At 39.7% G+C, this 17,975-nt stretch overlaps 1 long non-coding RNA gene and 1 pseudogene across 1 annotated transcript in view; one reads left to right on the top strand and one right to left on the bottom strand.

The window, feature by feature from the left end:
* The window catches only part of LOC141276403 (uncharacterized), a 265,898-nt gene that overhangs the window by 132,426 nt on the left and 115,497 nt on the right, over positions 1–17,975 (bottom strand). Inside the window, exon 4 of the long non-coding RNA XR_012325903.1 lies at positions 13,025–13,163. This is a non-coding gene — a long non-coding RNA (uncharacterized lncRNA). The remainder of the gene's footprint in view (positions 1–13,024; positions 13,164–17,975) is intronic.
* On the top strand, positions 12,393–13,026 carry LOC101323521 (pre-mRNA-splicing regulator WTAP-like; annotated as a pseudogene).

Raw genomic sequence — 17,975 nt, 5'->3', positions numbered from 1 at the left:
TCTGAGGCTTCCCTATTGTCTCATTCCCCACAATACATTGTACACTTAAAGAAGGCAAAGGTATTTGTTTTTTGAATTTGGTGCTGTTTCAAAGCTTCCACAGTAATACCTAAAATACAGTAGGCTCAATAAATATTTACTGAGTTATATGAGTGAAGAAAATGGCCAAAGCATAAGAAGTAGAAGTGATGAAAGATGAGATGTTAGGAGAGTGCCCTACTTTCAAAGGCATGCAGGTCAGGGTACGGTTGCCGGTAAATTGGACAGTAGGCATGCTGGTGTGCATAAAGGCTTTCCAGAAAGTGCCCACCAAAACATGGCATCACCATCAAGGTGAGTGAGCAAGTGGTTGGCTGAGAGTTCGGTGGATGAGCGTGGGCAGAGGAAAGTTACTCTGGATCCTCAATGACTGCAGCTCTAGAGTGTGACATGAAATTCTCGCCAGCTCTAGAGTGTGACATGAAATTCTTGTCTTAGCGTCAGTCATAAAGCTTCAAGAAACTCTGCAAGATCCCAGGATGGTGGGAAGACTGGAAATACATGCACCCTTCTGTTTTGCAGAGACAAGTGCTATAGGAATTCACCAGAGTGCGTAAGCTCAAGGTCGGGACGCAGGTTACGAAGGCGATTGTTTTTATTTTTGTTTGTTTCTTTGTTTCTGTGAGAACTCAGCCAAGTAAGTGAAGCAGAACAAAAACACACTAATAGGATGGCTGGAAATGATAAAAACTTAAGCATCCTTCAAGAGCCAGCACAAATATCACCTTTCTTGATCATTTCATTGTCTCTCTTTCTGAGGCACGTGTAGCATACTCTATGCACTTCTGTTTAGGGTACAGAGGAGTCTGCCTAAAGTTAATTAACTGAGTACTCAATGTAAAAAGTGAATGATTTATTTAAAGTATAAATACACTGATTATAATCTGTAACAGGAATGTATAGCAGTACTAACAGTTTTTAACAAATTGTCCTGCTTTTTGTGACCCAGTGCCTAGCATGTATTCTCATTGTATTCAGGGCCTAGAACATAGGCACTGAATACAATGAGAATACATGCTCATTGGCTGAAATGTGGACTTCAGATCTGCAGACAAAAATATCCTCATTATTGTTTCCTTTGAAAGCAATCTTCCTAAATCAGAAGCCTGAATAGCAGCCTCCCATAAGATGGTAATAAACATGGCAAAGCACCAAGTGGTGTGTTCATTTTTTGTTTCTGATTTATTGTTCATAGACAGTAGTTATGCATTAACTGGTTTTATTTTTATACTAGAATTCTGTGCCCTTTGTGCAAGATGTAGAAGTTAATTGGCAGCTAACTCACTTTGATGACAACTTTGGTGTGCTTGAGGGACATGTTTTCTTAAATTGCCACATTTTTGATAGATTTTACCATGACTGGTTTACTTATAGATCGTTATTACGCTCCAGCAGGATTCACTGCCTCTGCTCTGTGCAGATGATGGGGTAGAAACTCATGCTCTCTTACTTCTTAGCAACAATGATAATAACTATGTATATGCAGCGTGTGTTTTCACAGCACAGCAAAGAAAGAGGAAACCCAAGAGAGCCCACACAGCCATCGGAGCATTTACTTTGAAACTAGAACAAAGTAGTATAATTTCAAAGACGCTGTTAAAGGCATCTTGCCTTACAGAGAGGCACTGAAGAACACATCAATTAGACATGAACTTTTGTTAGAACTACGAGCAGGCTTCTCTCTAACAGAGGTCAATAATGTTGTTTTCAGGCTGCTTTCTGCCTGAAAGCAGTTACAACAGCTTTGCTAAATCCCAAGGAACTGTATTCCCAGTGGTTGCACGGAGCCTGATTCTGAGAGCACTCAAATAGTTTTCATTTCCAATTCCAATGCTGACTCGAGACTTGAGACTTGGAAGAATACTTATACTTCTCAGGGGCTCTGTTTTCTAAACTTTAAAAAAAAGAACTGTATGATTAGGTGACAGTTGGGCTCCCAATTAAATTCCTCTTTGATAATTGTGAAGTCTCAGGCAGTGTGTGTGATAAGGAGGTGGGTGTTAGAAAAGCATGTTGTTTCAAGGTGTTAATGGTAGAGGGCAGCAATTGGGTCTTTCTCAGACGTGCGTAAAGCACTGACTATGCAGAGCTTACTAACTTGACCAGGGGAGCTGGTAGAGGTGGCAGAAGAGCTCCCTGCTCTAAGCTTCCCAAGTGCAGAAGGGAACCCTGGGCAGGTGGTCTTTTCATTTACAGAAGTTCCTTATTCAACTCACTACCAAGGAATGAACTATCATTATAATAAAAAGCATTTTTACTATTAAAGCTTGCTCTGTAAAGCTTAATTAAGAACAGTTATCTTGGCTGAAAAAATTAACTAAACGTCGAATCACCCATCTATCTACCTGCTGTCTTAAGAAAGGACGAAAGACATGGTTTAATCTTGCTTACTGACTAGGGATCATTATTATGAACATTCACAACTGTGGTGGGTGGTGATGCAGTTGCGTCACGAGTCAGCTTGCCCCTGCACCAGGCATTCCTATTCTAGGATCCATCAGAGCAGAGACCCAAGGATCCCCTACATCCCCTCTCCAATTTGTTCACAAGTTCTAGTGTACATATGCTTATATGCATATGATGAGAAAGGATTCCACATTTCCCTTAGACTTTTCAAGAGGTCTGCATCCAAGTTATTAGGCAGCACTGAACTATGCTAAGTGGGCCAGATAGTGATGTTTATGTGACTAAAACTGTGTTAAACCATGCCATCACCTTCATCTGCTAGCAAGGTGCTAGGCACAAAATGCAAGGAAAATAGATGGTGTTTTAAAAACATACAGACTTGGAAATATGCTAGAGTTATCTTCCTTAGTGACTTAAAGAAGTTGTCTGATAAACAGACCTGATTTTCATGCTGGTTAACTGATTAGCAAAAATCCACATGTTAACTTTCCATGATCTTATTTCTTTTCTATACCCTCCTGAATTTCCCATGCTGCATATTTGCTTCCTTGGGGCTCATTAGTCACCTTGAAGTTTGCCTTATTATCCATCGTTTCAAGCAACCTAAACTGTGTATATACTTCCTTGGGCAGAGGCACAGCATAATATCTGGACCTGACATTTGAGGCTTCATTTTTTAAAAATTCAATTACATTGTAACTGGAAAGAATAACGGCAATTAGCAATGTAAAATGTAAAAGTAATTAATAACCATAAGCATGCGTCAGACCCATGAAAGGTCAGTCCCCACCCCCAGTCACTCTCGCCACTTGCCAGCCCCTCAATCTCAGTTATTACACGCCGCTAAAATCCAAAACTACAGCATGACACTCACCTACAGTACGATTTATTACACCAAACCCAAGCTCTGCTGAGCCCTTATGGTTTATCATTAATAAGGTACTGTGAGGTCACCATCAAGTCTCAACAAGATACAAGGTACCAGAGTGTTAGCAATGAAACAAACATCTTGGCTGACGGAAAAAATGGAATTCTCTTCCAAAGCTGAGCCCAGTCCATTTGGCAAAATTAAACAAACAAACAAAAAATGTACATTGACAGTTTTGTGTGTCAAGTATCATGTTTTATAATTTAAAAAAATCCAAGTGAAAAATTATGTGGTCATGAATGAAAACCATTTAGACAATTAGCTACCTGTTTTCCAGTGGAATTTCAGAGTTCATTCTCATTATTATGGGGAATGAATGTGATCGCAAATTAATGGAATCCTTCCACCTGGTATTAGGAGGTCCTGGACAAAATTGGAGACCAGATGTTTACCAGGAGGTAAGGGAGGACCCATATAGCTGGGAGGATGCCAATTATATCTTTTTTTTTTTTTTGCGGTACGCGGGCCTCTCACTGTTGTGGCCTCTCCCGTTGAGGAGCACAGGCTCCAGACGCGCAGGCTCAGCGGCCATGGCTCACGGGCCCAGCCGCTCCGCGGCATGTGGGATCTTCCCGGACCGGGGCACGAACCCGTGTCCCCTGCATCGGCAGGCGGACTCTCAACCACTGCGCCACCGGGGAAGCCCAATTATATCCATTTTTTGAACAAAGGATTAGTCTTGTGAGGGGTCAATTTAAGTGATGCCCCAATAAGGTACTGCTAAATTTCAAGAAATACATCTAGCTGAAAATTACTCTGAATTTATTTAGCACTTATTATGGGTCCAGTATTGTTTTTAATAACAGATAAAAATGTTTTATCCATAGATCTTGTTGTCCATACCATTTGGAAAAATCAAACAAACAGAATATTTCGGGAACAGTTAATCACTGGACTGCATCACATGTTAAGTATCTGAGGAGGACAGGTGTGCTCAGCACAGGGTTTCTGGAGGAGATCAGGCTTGAACTCCAGCTGGAGGTTAATCATTAGCGGAGAAGGGAGGCAAGTGGTCCAGTCCAGGGAGCAAAGAACAGGAATAGCCATAAAGAAATTGAGGAAGGGAAGGAGAGAGAACTGTAAAAGTAAAATGCCAGCGATTGAAAGGATGCATTTCTGAGTTATTTGAAGTCATGAACTATGATTAATATATGTGTCTGTGACCAACTGCTCATTACAAAGTGAAGCTAAATATACATGATGCATGAATAAAAGAATTAATGATTGAATGAAAAGCGAGCTGAACTTTATTTCATCTTGATCTGTCTACCACCTCACCCTTTCCTTAGATGACCATTGCTGCATGAGTAAGACTTCAGGATCCATGGTGTGATATCAAGAACCATATCCCAGAGTCCAGCAGATCTGACATAAAATTCTAGTTCTTCTGACTGCCAGCTGGGTGACCTTGGGTAGTTCATTTTAAAACCCTAAGCCTCATTTTTTTCTCATCTGTAAAACAGGATATTATTCATCTTACCATTTTATTGTGGAACCTGAATAAAAAACAATTGGTGGGGCTTCCCTGGTGGTGCAATGGTTCAGAATCCGCCTGCCAATGCAGGGGACACAGGTTCAAGCCCTGGTCCGGGGAGATCCCACATGCCACAGAACAACTAAGCCCGTGCACCACCGCTACTAAGGCTGCACTCTAGAGCCTGTGAGCCACAACTACTGAGCCCACGTGCCACAACTACTGAAGCCCGCGCACCGCAATGAAGAGTAGCACCCGCTTGCTGCAACTAGAGAAAGCCTGCGCGCAGCAACGAAGACCCAATGCAGCCAAAAATAAATAAATAAAATTTAAAAATAATTGGTGAAGTACTTACTCTAGGGCTTGAGACATTATAATTTGATATTAAACTCAGACATACTAGGAAAGAGGAACGCTGCTGGGAAAAAATGTCTATCCACAATGAGTTTTATTAATAAATGTAAATTATTTTAATGACATAGATCCTTGTTTATGGGAATAATTGATATTGGATTCTGGTGGTCCTCACTGGGATATGCTGGGAGACACTCTGAATTCTCTCTAAGCTCCTGAGATACCAGTACTTGTGTTAGGTTTTCATCATCATGTCTAAACATATAGAGCCAAGGGGAGCACAATCTAAGCACTGTTTCTTTAATATTCTATCTTCTTCCTACACGTCTTTTTAGCAAACCTGGAATGCAGTGCTGCTTTCCAGAATTGTTGGCTTTATCACCGGAAATAATACACAGCACGAAAGGAATTTGAGTTAGAGTCAAACATCTACTTGCATTAGGGAAGAACTTTGCTGAAAAGTTTGGAATGTTTCACTTGGTGGAAACTAGGAATGGTCTAGATACACAGGCAAACACATTGGCTGTGAGAGTTCCTTAAGACTGTTACTTTCTGCTGGAGTTAATTGTCTACAAGTTCCCATCCTTCACTGGCTTCTTAACTCCCGAAGGTAAGGTCCTATTTCTTACTATCTTAGTGACATTACTTCATTGAAATATTGGCTTGTATAAAGCAAGGCACTCTTCCTCTCTCCCTCCCTTTCTGCCTTCCAGCTTTCCCACCTTCCTTCCTTCCCTTTCCAATATTTACTGAGTCATACTACATCATATTACTGTTGGTTGTTGAAATGTTTGGGTTTTACTCTCCTTCTTGGATGAAAAGAATGAGGGCTTCTGGGTCTGTACAGAAATCTGCTATGGGATTATTTCTGGATACACTTGTCATTATTCTGTGTGTGATGTTAGGTATTTGGGGAGATAGCAGGAACCCGGTTATAGAGTCTTGATGTCTACGTAAAAAATTCTAGCTTTATAATGAGTTAACGGAGATATCCCTGAGATCGTTATGCAGATGAACAAAGGTCCTTTGTCAGGGCAGAGCAGAACCAACGAAGAAGCAGAGGAAGGAGAGAGCCTTCTGAAAGCTGAGAAACGTGCCTGTCCCCTCATGCCCACTGTCCTCTTCTTCAAAATACGCAGACCAGTACTCAGACAGAGCTTCTTGGGTGCTGTGTTAGTCAGGGCTCCTGAGAAACAGAACCAACAGGAGAGAGAGAGAGAAGATGGATGGTAGGTAGATAGATAGATGATAGTTAATAGATACGTAGATGGATAAATAGATAGATGATAGGTAGATAATATTTCGTAGAAGAAAGTGGCTTACATGATTATGGAGGCTGATAAGTTCTAAGACCTGCAGTCAGCTTGCTGGAAACCTGGGAAGAGCCGATGTTTCAGTTTGAGTCCAAAGGCAGGAAAGAACTGATGTCCCATTCAAGGCAGTAGTCAGGAGCGTTTCCTCTTACTCGTGGGAGGGTCAGCTTTTCTGTTCTATTCGGGGCTTGTTTCAACTGACGTGATGAGACCCACCCACATTAGAGAGGGCAATCTGCTCTACCTACTCTTCAGATTCACATATTTATCTCATCTAGAAACCCCCTCACAGCCGTACCCAGGACGACGCTTAACCAGATGTCTGGACACCCCATGGTCTAGTCAGGTTGACACAAAAAGTGAACTCTCACAGGTATAAAGAGGTGTGGACATCAGACAGTAGCGGATGATGTAAGTACTCTGAGTGGGGGAGAAGAAATTCTACTCCTTCAGTGCCTGCTTTGTGTCAATACCTCCAGAGGTGTTTGCCTTAGGTCAACCATGTGCTCCGAGAAAAGCCCAGGGAGGAACTGATGTTTGTGAAATATGTCTCTGCTACAAGCCAACAATACACTTTTTATTTCCACCTATTCCTGCACATAAGCCTGACTATGGGACTTTAGCTAAACACTCAATAGTCTCATTTTGTATCTTATTAATCTTTTGCCGACCACTACAGGCCTATTGTGAGTCTCAGGTGGAAATGTAAAACCTGTCTCAGCAGTGGCTCATTAAAGCCCAGAGAGAAATGTCCAGAAAATGCTTTTTAATGTCTGGTTTGGGGTTGTCATCTCTCAGGGTCCGCATGTTACCCTGCTGAAGGGTTTTCTTCTTCCGCTACGTGGACCTGGCTCATGTCGGAGCCAGAGGTGATAAAAGAAGGCTGTACATCTACATCTGAGCATACTGGTACCATCTCGATTTCTTTGCCAAGTGCTTTTATTCACTATTAGCGAAATAAGAGATGAAAAAAATAGCTTTCTGAAACCATTCAAATCTTTCCCATTGACAGAAACACAGGAGGCAGAAACACAGATGGTAGGAAGGCAAAATGTGGTTGAACAAGCCAGAGATTTGATCCTCATCTTGCTGCATAGTAGATTCAACTGATTTTTGAATTTGCCAAATTAACCTTGTGAGTGATACAGATACTACATTCTTCCAGTGTGAAGTCCTTTCTCCTCAAAAGGTGTGTTTTCTTAAAGATGTTCCTTTGCTTCATCTATCACTAGACCTCGTTTGACACTGAGATGTGATGCTAGGGCGGCACAGGTATGGGCCCTCCTACAAACACTTGGCATGGCTGGGCAACCAAAGGTTCATGCCAAGAATGGGTGGGGAGGTACCCATACGTAAGAGGGCTTTTATCCCAACTTAGCTTAATGAAATGAAATAGGATGTCAATACTTTGAAACCTAGATTGACACATGGATGTGAAAACAAAACACAACCCTTGAAGTAGCACCCAATCTGGGTGATCTTAGGGAAGAGTTTCTCAAAGTCGAAGATGATCACATTGTTCTACATAAGCTTGGCTGTACAGACGAGCTGTGCTGAGGTCCACAGACCATACCTACGGAGATGAAAAGACTGGAAGCACAGAGGTGTGAAAACACTGTTCAGGCAGAATGAAACAGCGAAGACAAAATGATTTTAGCTACCCCTACCTAGCCCTAGAGCCTTTAAAAAAAAAAATCTGTGTATTAACTAGTGGGAAGCAGCCACATAGCATAGGGAGATCAGCTCGGTGCTTTGTGACCACCTAGAGGGGTGGGATAGGGAGGGTGGGAGGGAGACGCCAGAGGGAGGGGATATGGGGATATATGTATATGTATAGTTGATTCACTGTGTGATACAGCAGAAACTAACACACCATTGTAAAGCAATTATACTCCAATAAAGATGTTAAAAAAAAACTATTTTTTTTAAATTGTGTATTGCCTGTTTCCATGCTATTCACTCCTTCCCCACTCTCTGAAATGAAAGTCCCACAGGTGTAGGAACACTGTCTCTCTTATTCATATTTATATTTTCAGAATCTAGAATAGTACACAGAATGAGGTAGGTTTCTGGGAAACATATTTGGATTAATTCACCAAAAACATACAAAAACTGAGAAATATTCATTAGCCCTTGAAATCAGGAATAAACAAAGTGCAAGGTTTCAGATTGAGAAAGAAAACGGTCAATTAAGGGAACTGCCTGGTGGTCCAGCAGTTAGGACTCCGTGCTGTCACTGCTGAGAGGGCATGGGTTCAATCCCTGGTGGGGGAACTGAGATCCCCACAAGCCACGCAGCACAGCCAAAAAAAAAGAAAGAAAGAAAAGGGTCAACTGAGGTAAATGAATAGGGTTACTTAGTGTTATGTCATCTGTACCCGCAGGCTCCAAGTGGCAGGGTTGGAAGTCAAGATCTAGCTGTGACGCAGTGACAGCGAAATGAATGGATAACTTATGGAAATTAATCAGATGCTTATAAATGTAGCGGCATGTGGTGGTCCTCACTCACAGGGAATTTTTAACGTTCATGCCATGTGAATTGAAGAGTGATGCTTTTTTCTGCGTTGGTATCCAACAGTACTGGGAGCAGAGGAAAAATGGAAAAAAGTCTCTTCAACTGAGGAAAACAGCTCACTGCTTCCTCCCTGCATAAGGTAAAATGTGAATCTAGCAAAGCAACCCTCCCTGGTGCCGCTAGGCTTGATTTTAGAATGTGGTCTCAAATAATATAAGCTAAAGTGAGTAAAATGGAGATAAGAAATTGAAATTTTGAGAGAACATGAGTGAGTGAGGGGAAAGTATGGGGATCTGGGGTTACAGGTAAAAGTGGATAGGATTTTCTCCTAAAGGAGACAGGACATCTTGTCTCTGACCCCTGGGGGCAGGAGGTAAAGACAGTTATAAATAAATAACACTTTTTATCTTGGTGGGAGAGAGGAAGAATTTAGAGAAATTATTCATGGCCTCTCCAATATTCTTCAAGAACTAAAAGGCAAATTTGTCTGCTGAGGATAAAAGTATGTACTTGGGGGCTTCCCTGGTGGCGCAGTGGTTGAGAGTCCGCCTGCCGATGCAGGGGACACGGGTTCGTGCCCTGGTCTGGGAGGATCCCACATGCCGCGGAGCGGCTGGGCCCGTGAGCCATGGCCGCTGAGCCGGCGCATCCGGAGCCTGTGCTCCGCCACGGGAGAGGCCACAACAGTGAGAGGCCCGCGCACCACAAAAAAAAATAATAATAAAAATAAATAAAAGTATGTACTTGGATAACAGGTTTAAGAGACTATCAAAGTTTTAAAATAGTAATTGAGAAGAATCAGAGCAATCCTACCTAGGAAGAAAACCCCAAATGATTGCTGAGCGATGCTGAGACTCTTACAACAGTGGATGGACATGTTTTTACTGTGTCACCCACAGGCATGAGGATGGTGTCCTCTTCAAAATCCCCAGTCACCCAGGTATGCAACTGGAGAGATCACAGCATCCACCCCGGCCTAGTCCACCTAGAGAGGTGGCAGGTAGCAAGGTAACTGACAGTTCTAGTGAGAGAGGAGTTCGGATGCGTCACCTCAGTCAGCTGGTGGCACCACTAGTCCCCTGGTCACTGTCACTTCACACCTGGAGGGCAGAATCATCTTTCAAATTCTTTAGGCACCTTGCCAACAACAGAAGAAAATCCAATCTATTTTCCATGGACACTGTGTGATGTGTCCTTCAGGAAATGGCCCCAACCTGCCTCCTCAGCCTTACACCTTTAATGCCTCTTTGTCAAATCCGTCTCAGTGCTTGGTGGATTCTTTTTCGAATGGGGACCGATTTCTGCCTTATACATTACAATATTGTGACTTCTACCCAAACCTGCTAGAACATTTCAATTCTCTGTGGTTTTGCACAATCTGTTCCTTCTTCTTAAATTCCTTCCCCTCCACCCCCCACCTGGGGATTCAGAGTCATGGTTCCCAACAATCATCATATATCACTCTGACTGTCAAGCTCTCATTTCATAATTTCAATGAGTTTGATATATGCAAAGTGAATCACTCTTTTCTTTATACAAATTTTATAACCTGTCCACCATATTTCCAAACTTACTTTATTGTAATTATGCATTTAAAAAATGTTTCTCCTACTTGGTTATGATCACATTAATAACAATGACTTCCCGGAACGTTTTTTTTTTTACCCTCAGAACTTAGATATTATGTGAAGCACAGGAGTTACTCAATAATACACATGGGCCTGAAGACATGGTGGCTGTAGAGTTAGGTATCAGGGATAATACAGATTTGAATAGGAAAGAGGCACCAAGAAGGCAATTCTCAGAGAAGGAAAGATGCAAAGAGACTTAGGTTTGGAAGATAATGACAGACCTGCCTTCAGAAACTGCTTCAGAGAGTAAGACATAATATGGTTGCAAAGGTCAGATGAACTAAATTATAGAAAACTTTTAAAACTATATGATGGAGATTAGATGAGATATTGTAGACAATTAGAATTTGAATGATTAAAAGGCCTTCATTCTCTTTTATGAAAAACAGTTTAGGAGATGAAATTACTAAAAAGTATTAATATTATGCTAAGATATTTACCAGTCCATCCTTTTCTACAGCCATATGTAAAAGTAGTTTCTTTATTCACTTAGCTGAGTTGAGAGATTAAATTATTTAAAACATCAAAAAACAAAACTATTCTAAAATGAAAGGTGTCATACTTAAAATTAAATTGCAGATGACGGAAGCCATACACAAAAGAGTACAATTCCCTACAATTCCATTACTCGAAGCACAAAAACATGAAAACACACTGATTTATTTTGTCAGCAATCAGGATAGTGGTTATACTATTGGATGTGGTAGAGACTAGGATGGACCAGGAAGAGAGCTTCTGTGCTGCTGGATTATTCTCTCTCCCTCTCTCTCCTTTTTTTTTTTTTTTTTACAATTTAAGTGCTAGCTACGCAGATGTGTTCAGATTATGAAAGTGTATCAAACTGTACCTTTTCCTGAATGTATATCACTTTAATAAAAACATTTTAAAAGTGTAAGTGAGGCTGAGAGTACAAAAATATATATAATACACAGAAAAGGTTACTGTGTCTAATGTTAAAAGACCTCCAGCCAATTCATTCAAAAAAGACAAATAACTAAAGAGAAAAATGGGCAAAGAATAATAACAAGAAACTCCTAGAAAGCGTAAAAATGACTAATAAACATTTTTTAAAGATCTGCATTTAATTATTGATCTGGAAGGTGCAAATTCAAACAACTAGCTACCATTTTTCATCTAGCAGGTTAGCAAACATTAAGAAGATGGATAATACCCTTATGGCAGCCTTTACAGAGTACATACCGTGTGATGACACTCTTCTATATGCTTTATTTATTTTTTTCTTATAATCCTCACTTAACTTGTGGTCTCATTTTTAATCTCCATTTTATAGGAAATATTAGTACTTTTCTCACATAGTAAGTGCTAAAGTTAGGCTTCAAAGCAGGCAGTCTGACCTCAAAACCCATTAATTTAACTACCATTTTATGTTGTTTCTCTATTGGAATTCTGCATGTTAGTAATGAACATCTCTCCTCCTTGATATTCTCACTTATTCACAAACTGGACACAACAGTAATGTGGGAAGTTTTAAAATTATATATTAGTTCTATTATGGTGGTTATTAAAATTGCTATTTTAATACTTTTCCCTGTTAGGGAACTGAGCACAAGTACCCTAAAACAACTTTAAAGACAATTCTTCCTGGTCCTTTTAAAAAAATTAAGGAGGAGGAGCGCGGGGGCCGGCGGAAGCCGGGTCGGGCGGCCTGGGCAGCGAGCGGGTAGCGCGGGGTCAGCCTATGTGACTGGGCGGCGCCGGCGCGGCCTCCGTCAGGGGAGGATTCAAGATGACCAACAAGGAACCTCTTCCTAAAAAGGTTCGACTGAGTGAAACAGACTTCAAAGTGATGGCACGAGATGAATTAATTCTCAGGTGGAAACAATATGAAGCATATGTATAAGCTTTGGAGGGCAAGTACACAGATCTTAACTCTAATGATGTAACTGGCTTAAGGGAATCTGAAGAAAAACTAAAGCAACAACAGCAAGAGTCTGCACGCAGGGAAAACATTCTTGTAATGCGACTAGCAACCAAGGAGCAAGAGATGCAGGAGTGGACTACTCAAATCCAGTACCTCAAGCAAGTCCAGCAGCCTAGCGTTGCCCAACTGAGATCAACAATGGTAGACCCAGCGATCAACTTGTTTTTCCTAAAAATGAAAGGTGAACTGGAACAGACTAAAGACAAACTGGAACAAGCCCAAAATGAACTGAGTGCCTGGAAGTTTACGCCTGATAGGTAAACAAATCATACTCCCCAGTCAAGACTTCCCTGACAGTCCCACTACGAGAAAGCTGTGGTGGGACAGCCAAGTACTCGTTTCCACACCAAGACTCAGACTTTTTGAGCCAAAAAGCCACATTCTTATACTATCCAGCTTGTAATGGTTAATGTAAAACTTACCAGATGAACCTTGTGTTTCAGCTTTTTTCTCTTCCCCCTCCCCTTGCTTCAGAGGCCTGATGACGTCGGACTATTCCGAAGAAGTGGCCACCTCCGAAAAATTCCCCTTCTGGGACATGTAGACACTTGAGAAGTGTTTCTGTTTGAAGAAAATAGAGGGAGAAACAGAAGTCTTAAGTCTGTGGCACACTGTGTCTTCAGACAGTTTGGAGGAATGAAAACCTAGAGATTTAAAATCATGGACTGAACATGTAAAATTCCAGTAAATGTAAAGATGGAATATGCATCGCTCTTAACCTTGAGCATAGTGACTTAGAGACACTGTATATCAGTTTTGCCAATAAGACTGTGGACTTCGTGATTGTTGTTGAACTTCTGGGTCAAACTCAAATGAGGTGAATTTTGCCTTTAAAGGGTTTATTTGCTAAGAACCAACTTAATAGTCATGAGAGAATCAAATAATAGATGTCAGTACAAGTAGTTCATATATTTAACCATTTAGTTTGGGGCTCCATATTACTTGATTGAGCCTTAAATCAATGTGGATTTACTCAATGGTTTGTTCTTTGAATGGTTGCTAATACTGTAGATAATCTTACTGAGGACTGTACAAATAATGAAGGTGTGGTATCAAACTTCAGGTCTAAACTGTTTGAAGCATTATAAACATTCATTTCACAACTAGATTGTATAAGGATATTAGCTGTGATGAGACTCACTGCGTTATTTTTTTCAGTAGTGAAATTTATTAAATCCCTATTCCATTCAACAGGCACATGGTCAAAGAGCATTGTCGTTGGTGTTAATGGGGGAATGTGTTCCTTCATTGTATTTGGGCCTTTTGTATCGCGCTCTTGATATTAAATTAAATGTGCCTTGAAAAAAAAATTAGAATTATGCATTATAATATTTATATAACAATATATATTTAAATAAATATGTAAATACAAATATATTATATTTGACATATGTTGTTTAAATTTAATGTGTGCAAGATGTTGATTTGATACATTTATATATTATAATATGATTGCTATTGTAGTGATAGTTAGCATTGAAGTCATTTAATTGAACAACTGAGGTGGAACAAATATTGGGCTTATGTTTCAAGAACAGAGTATTTATAAATACTGAGAGAGTAGGAATGCTATAACTAAACAAATATTGGGAAATAGAATAATTTCTTCATCTCTTGTAACCTAAGGTCAATGAAAAATAGGTTGTTAAGAGAACAAGAAACATAAAAACTAAGTATTACAAATTTTTTCATTGCTAAATAGATACTACTTTTCAAAAAACCTAATGGTTAATTACATAAAGTTAAAGTTACCTTTATGAAACCACCAGAAGAAAATACACAACCCTTCAAAATTATCAGAACTCATATGTAAAACATAGCAAGGAAGGTCACCATATAAAGATCTAAAAAGCACAGAAAAATATCATGAAAAATCTAAAGCCAAACCTATCTGTCATATACATGCATGTGTAGATTGGCTAAAACCACCAACTGAAAGAATCAGTATCAGCTGGACCACAAATCAAAACCTCATATACTCTATATGAGACATTGGAATATTACTCAGCCATAAAAAGAAATGAAATTGAGTTATTTGTAGTGAGGTGGATGGACCTAGAATCTGTCATACAGAGTGAAGTAAGTCAGAAAGAGAAAGACAAATACCATATGCTAACACATATATATGGAATCTAAAAAAAAAAAAAAAATGGTTCTGAAGAACCTAGGGGCAGGACAGGAATAAAGATGCAGACGTAGAGAATGGACTTGAGGACACGGAGAAGGGGAAGAGTAAGCTGGGACGAAGTGAGAGAGTGGCGTGGACACATATACACTACCAAATGTAAAATAGATAGCTAGTGGGAAGCAGCCGCATAGCACAGGGAGATCAGCTCGGTGCTTTGTGACCACCTAGAGGGGTGGGATAGGGAGGGTGGGAGGGAGATGCAAGAGGGAGGAGATATGAGGATATAGGTATATGTATAGCTGATTGATTCACTTTGTTATAAAGCAGAAACTAACACACCATTGTAAAGCAATTATACTCCAATAAAGATTAAAAAAATTAAAAAATTAAGATTAAAAGATTTAAAAAATTAAAAAAGAAAGAGACATGCTTAAATCACTCAGAAAGGCTATCAACGTTTTAAATTATAGTGAGTTGGTAAAATGTCCTTCACCTACACAGGCAGAAACTACAGATAATGATGTGATTTAAGGAAGCAGAGATTAATCATAAGAAGCTGCCTCTTGTTTCTGAACCACATTGAGAACTTAATTCAAGAATACAGATGAAGCAGAATACTGTGGCTATTTTGGTAAAATTGCATTGGGGACATGGTTTGGACTCAAGGTTCATTCTTCAATTCCTGAATTGAATTGATTCACTCAAGGAAAACATGTGTAGGAGCCCTGGCCCTGGCCCTGGTCTTGGCTCTCCTGAAACTTGTAGACCTTTTGTAAAAATTCTCTATGGCTGTTGAGAATTAGAAAGTGAGCCTGATTTTTTTTTTCATTTTGAAAGAGTTGTTTTCTTCTGCCTAGATGACTGAAAATGTCTTTATTCATTCATGAAGTTCAATAATTTAATGAGGATATGTTGTGATGGTAGCTGCTCTGTATGAATTCTTCTGTAAAAGGCACATGCTGTATTTCTTAAAGTCAAGTTCAGCTGCAATTATCAGCAAACCCCCAAATAACAGCAAGTTAACAAGATAACAGTTTATTCTCCACTCAGATTCAAGATATCTGGAGGAAGCCACTGTGTTACTATTCCAGGCACCATAAGGAGAAATGCTGGGAAATGAGCAAACTGTGTTCCTTTGATAATACTTCTTAAAATTCGAACATACTTTTCTTGCTTACATCCTGTTGGCCAAAACTTAGTTATACGATCACAACAGAGCAGCAAAGGCAGTGGGGAAATGCTATTTTTATTCCAAGTAAGCTTTTCCCAAATCCTCTGTTTGCACTGATATGGTTTGATATGACTTGAATTGTCTTTGAGTCTTTCCCACCTCATGTGAGAGTCATTTGCCTACCTCTCTGGGCTGCCATTTGAGGATGAGATAGTATAGTTACTATCTTTTCTGTATCCTGAGGGCACAGATGGATTTGGGGAAAAGGGGATTGCAGAGAGAACACAACTAGGGAGATGTATAACCTATCTTGGAAGCTGTGGACTTACAATCTTTTCTGAGATCATTTAGTCTACTCAGGAATTGATCCTATTCCCATTGAGTAATACCCTTGGGTCTCAGTCCAAAGAAGGCCCTTAGTTTCCATCAGAGAGAACCAGTCATGCTATTCATCATTCTTTTCACTCACTGGTAACATTGTAACAGTTGTTTCCACTCTGCCACTAAGAAGTCACAAGAGGCAGAATATACTAAAGACTGTGGAGAAGACCCATTTTTGATATTTCAAACGAAAATCTAGGGTAACTTCCCCAAGGCTCTCAGGAAATGTGTACAGAAAAACTGAGCAAATTTGCTGAGGTCCATGAAAAAGACTTGAATAAAATAAAGATATAGCCCTAAGTTAAATGGCAAGAATTAATATTGTAAAATTTGTAAAAAGATTTCTAAGTATTAATTTGCAGATCTAATGCAAACCAATCTTATCCTGGCATAATTTCCTTAAGAAATGAAAACATAAGTCAAATTATATGAATGATTTATATAGAATAATAAATGTCTAAGAATTGCAAATAAGTTTTTATTTTAAGTAAAGAGTGATGAGAATAGATTTTCTCTACCAGAGAGTAAAATATATTTTAAAGCTGTAATAACTAAAATATGTGGTATCAGGCCAAGAAAAAGCAGATGCATTAGTGCCATATGTTGGAAAATTCAGAGGAAAGATTATCTATAAAATCATAGTATATGATCAAGTAAGTCTTTCAAATCCAAGGAAAAGGGCATTTTAAAAAAAAGTCTAAACACGTAGAAAAGAGCTAAATAAAATCCCTAAACCGTATATGACACCAAAAAGCATAAAACGCATTGAATATTGAAACTTAGAAAATGTGTTCAAACAGTAAGAATATTTTACTAAATATTCATTAGTGAAAAATATGATTGTGCCTACTTACAAAACACACCAGTAAAAGTAAAACTTAGGAGATCTGAGTAAGATCAGTGAATTGTATTAATGTCAATATCCTGGTCATAATAATATACTAGTTTTGCAAAATGTCACTTTTGGGGGAAACTAGGCAAAATGTACAAAGGATCTCTCTGTATTCTTTTTTTTTTTTTTTTTTTTCGGTACGCAGGCCTCTCACTGTTGTGGCCTCTCCCGTTGCGGAGCACAGGCTCCGGACGCGCAGGCTCAGCAGCCATGGCTCACGGGCCCAGCCGCTCCGTGGCATGTGGGATCTTCCCGGACTGGAGCACAAACCCGTGTCCCCTGCATCGGCAGACGGACTCTCAACCACTGCACCACCAGGGAAGCCCTCTCTGTATTCTTTTTTTACACCTGAATGTTAATCTATAATTATCTCAATAAAAATTTCAAATAAAAGCCTATAAATCTGAAACAGACCCTGCAAGTAGGCAATGACATAGAAAAAGTTCAGGCTCCAGACCCAACAAACCCTGGACCCTTCCTTCCAACCTACATTGTTAATGTTTGTATTTGTTCATCACAGACTTTGAGTGTCACAGTAAGGAGTATGGGCAGAATTGGGATTAGAATGGAGCAAAAGCTGTAATATTGATGCCCGTTAAACCATGATTTTGGGTCACTGTATCTTTAGTTCCAATGATGATCTATCAGATGTCATAAGATCAATGCAATTAACTAATGATCTACAAATCAAATAGCATTTTTCTTGTTAAACGGGAATGAATATGAATTTAAATTTCAATCTTTACATGGAAAGTATACTGGTAAATGAGAAAAGCATACTACAAAAGAGTACTAGGAGCA

This window comes from Tursiops truncatus, chromosome 14 (assembly GCF_011762595.2).
Source record: "Tursiops truncatus isolate mTurTru1 chromosome 14, mTurTru1.mat.Y, whole genome shotgun sequence".
NCBI lineage: Eukaryota > Metazoa > Chordata > Mammalia > Artiodactyla > Delphinidae > Tursiops > Tursiops truncatus.
This window is presented reverse-complemented; position numbering and strand designations above follow the sequence as displayed.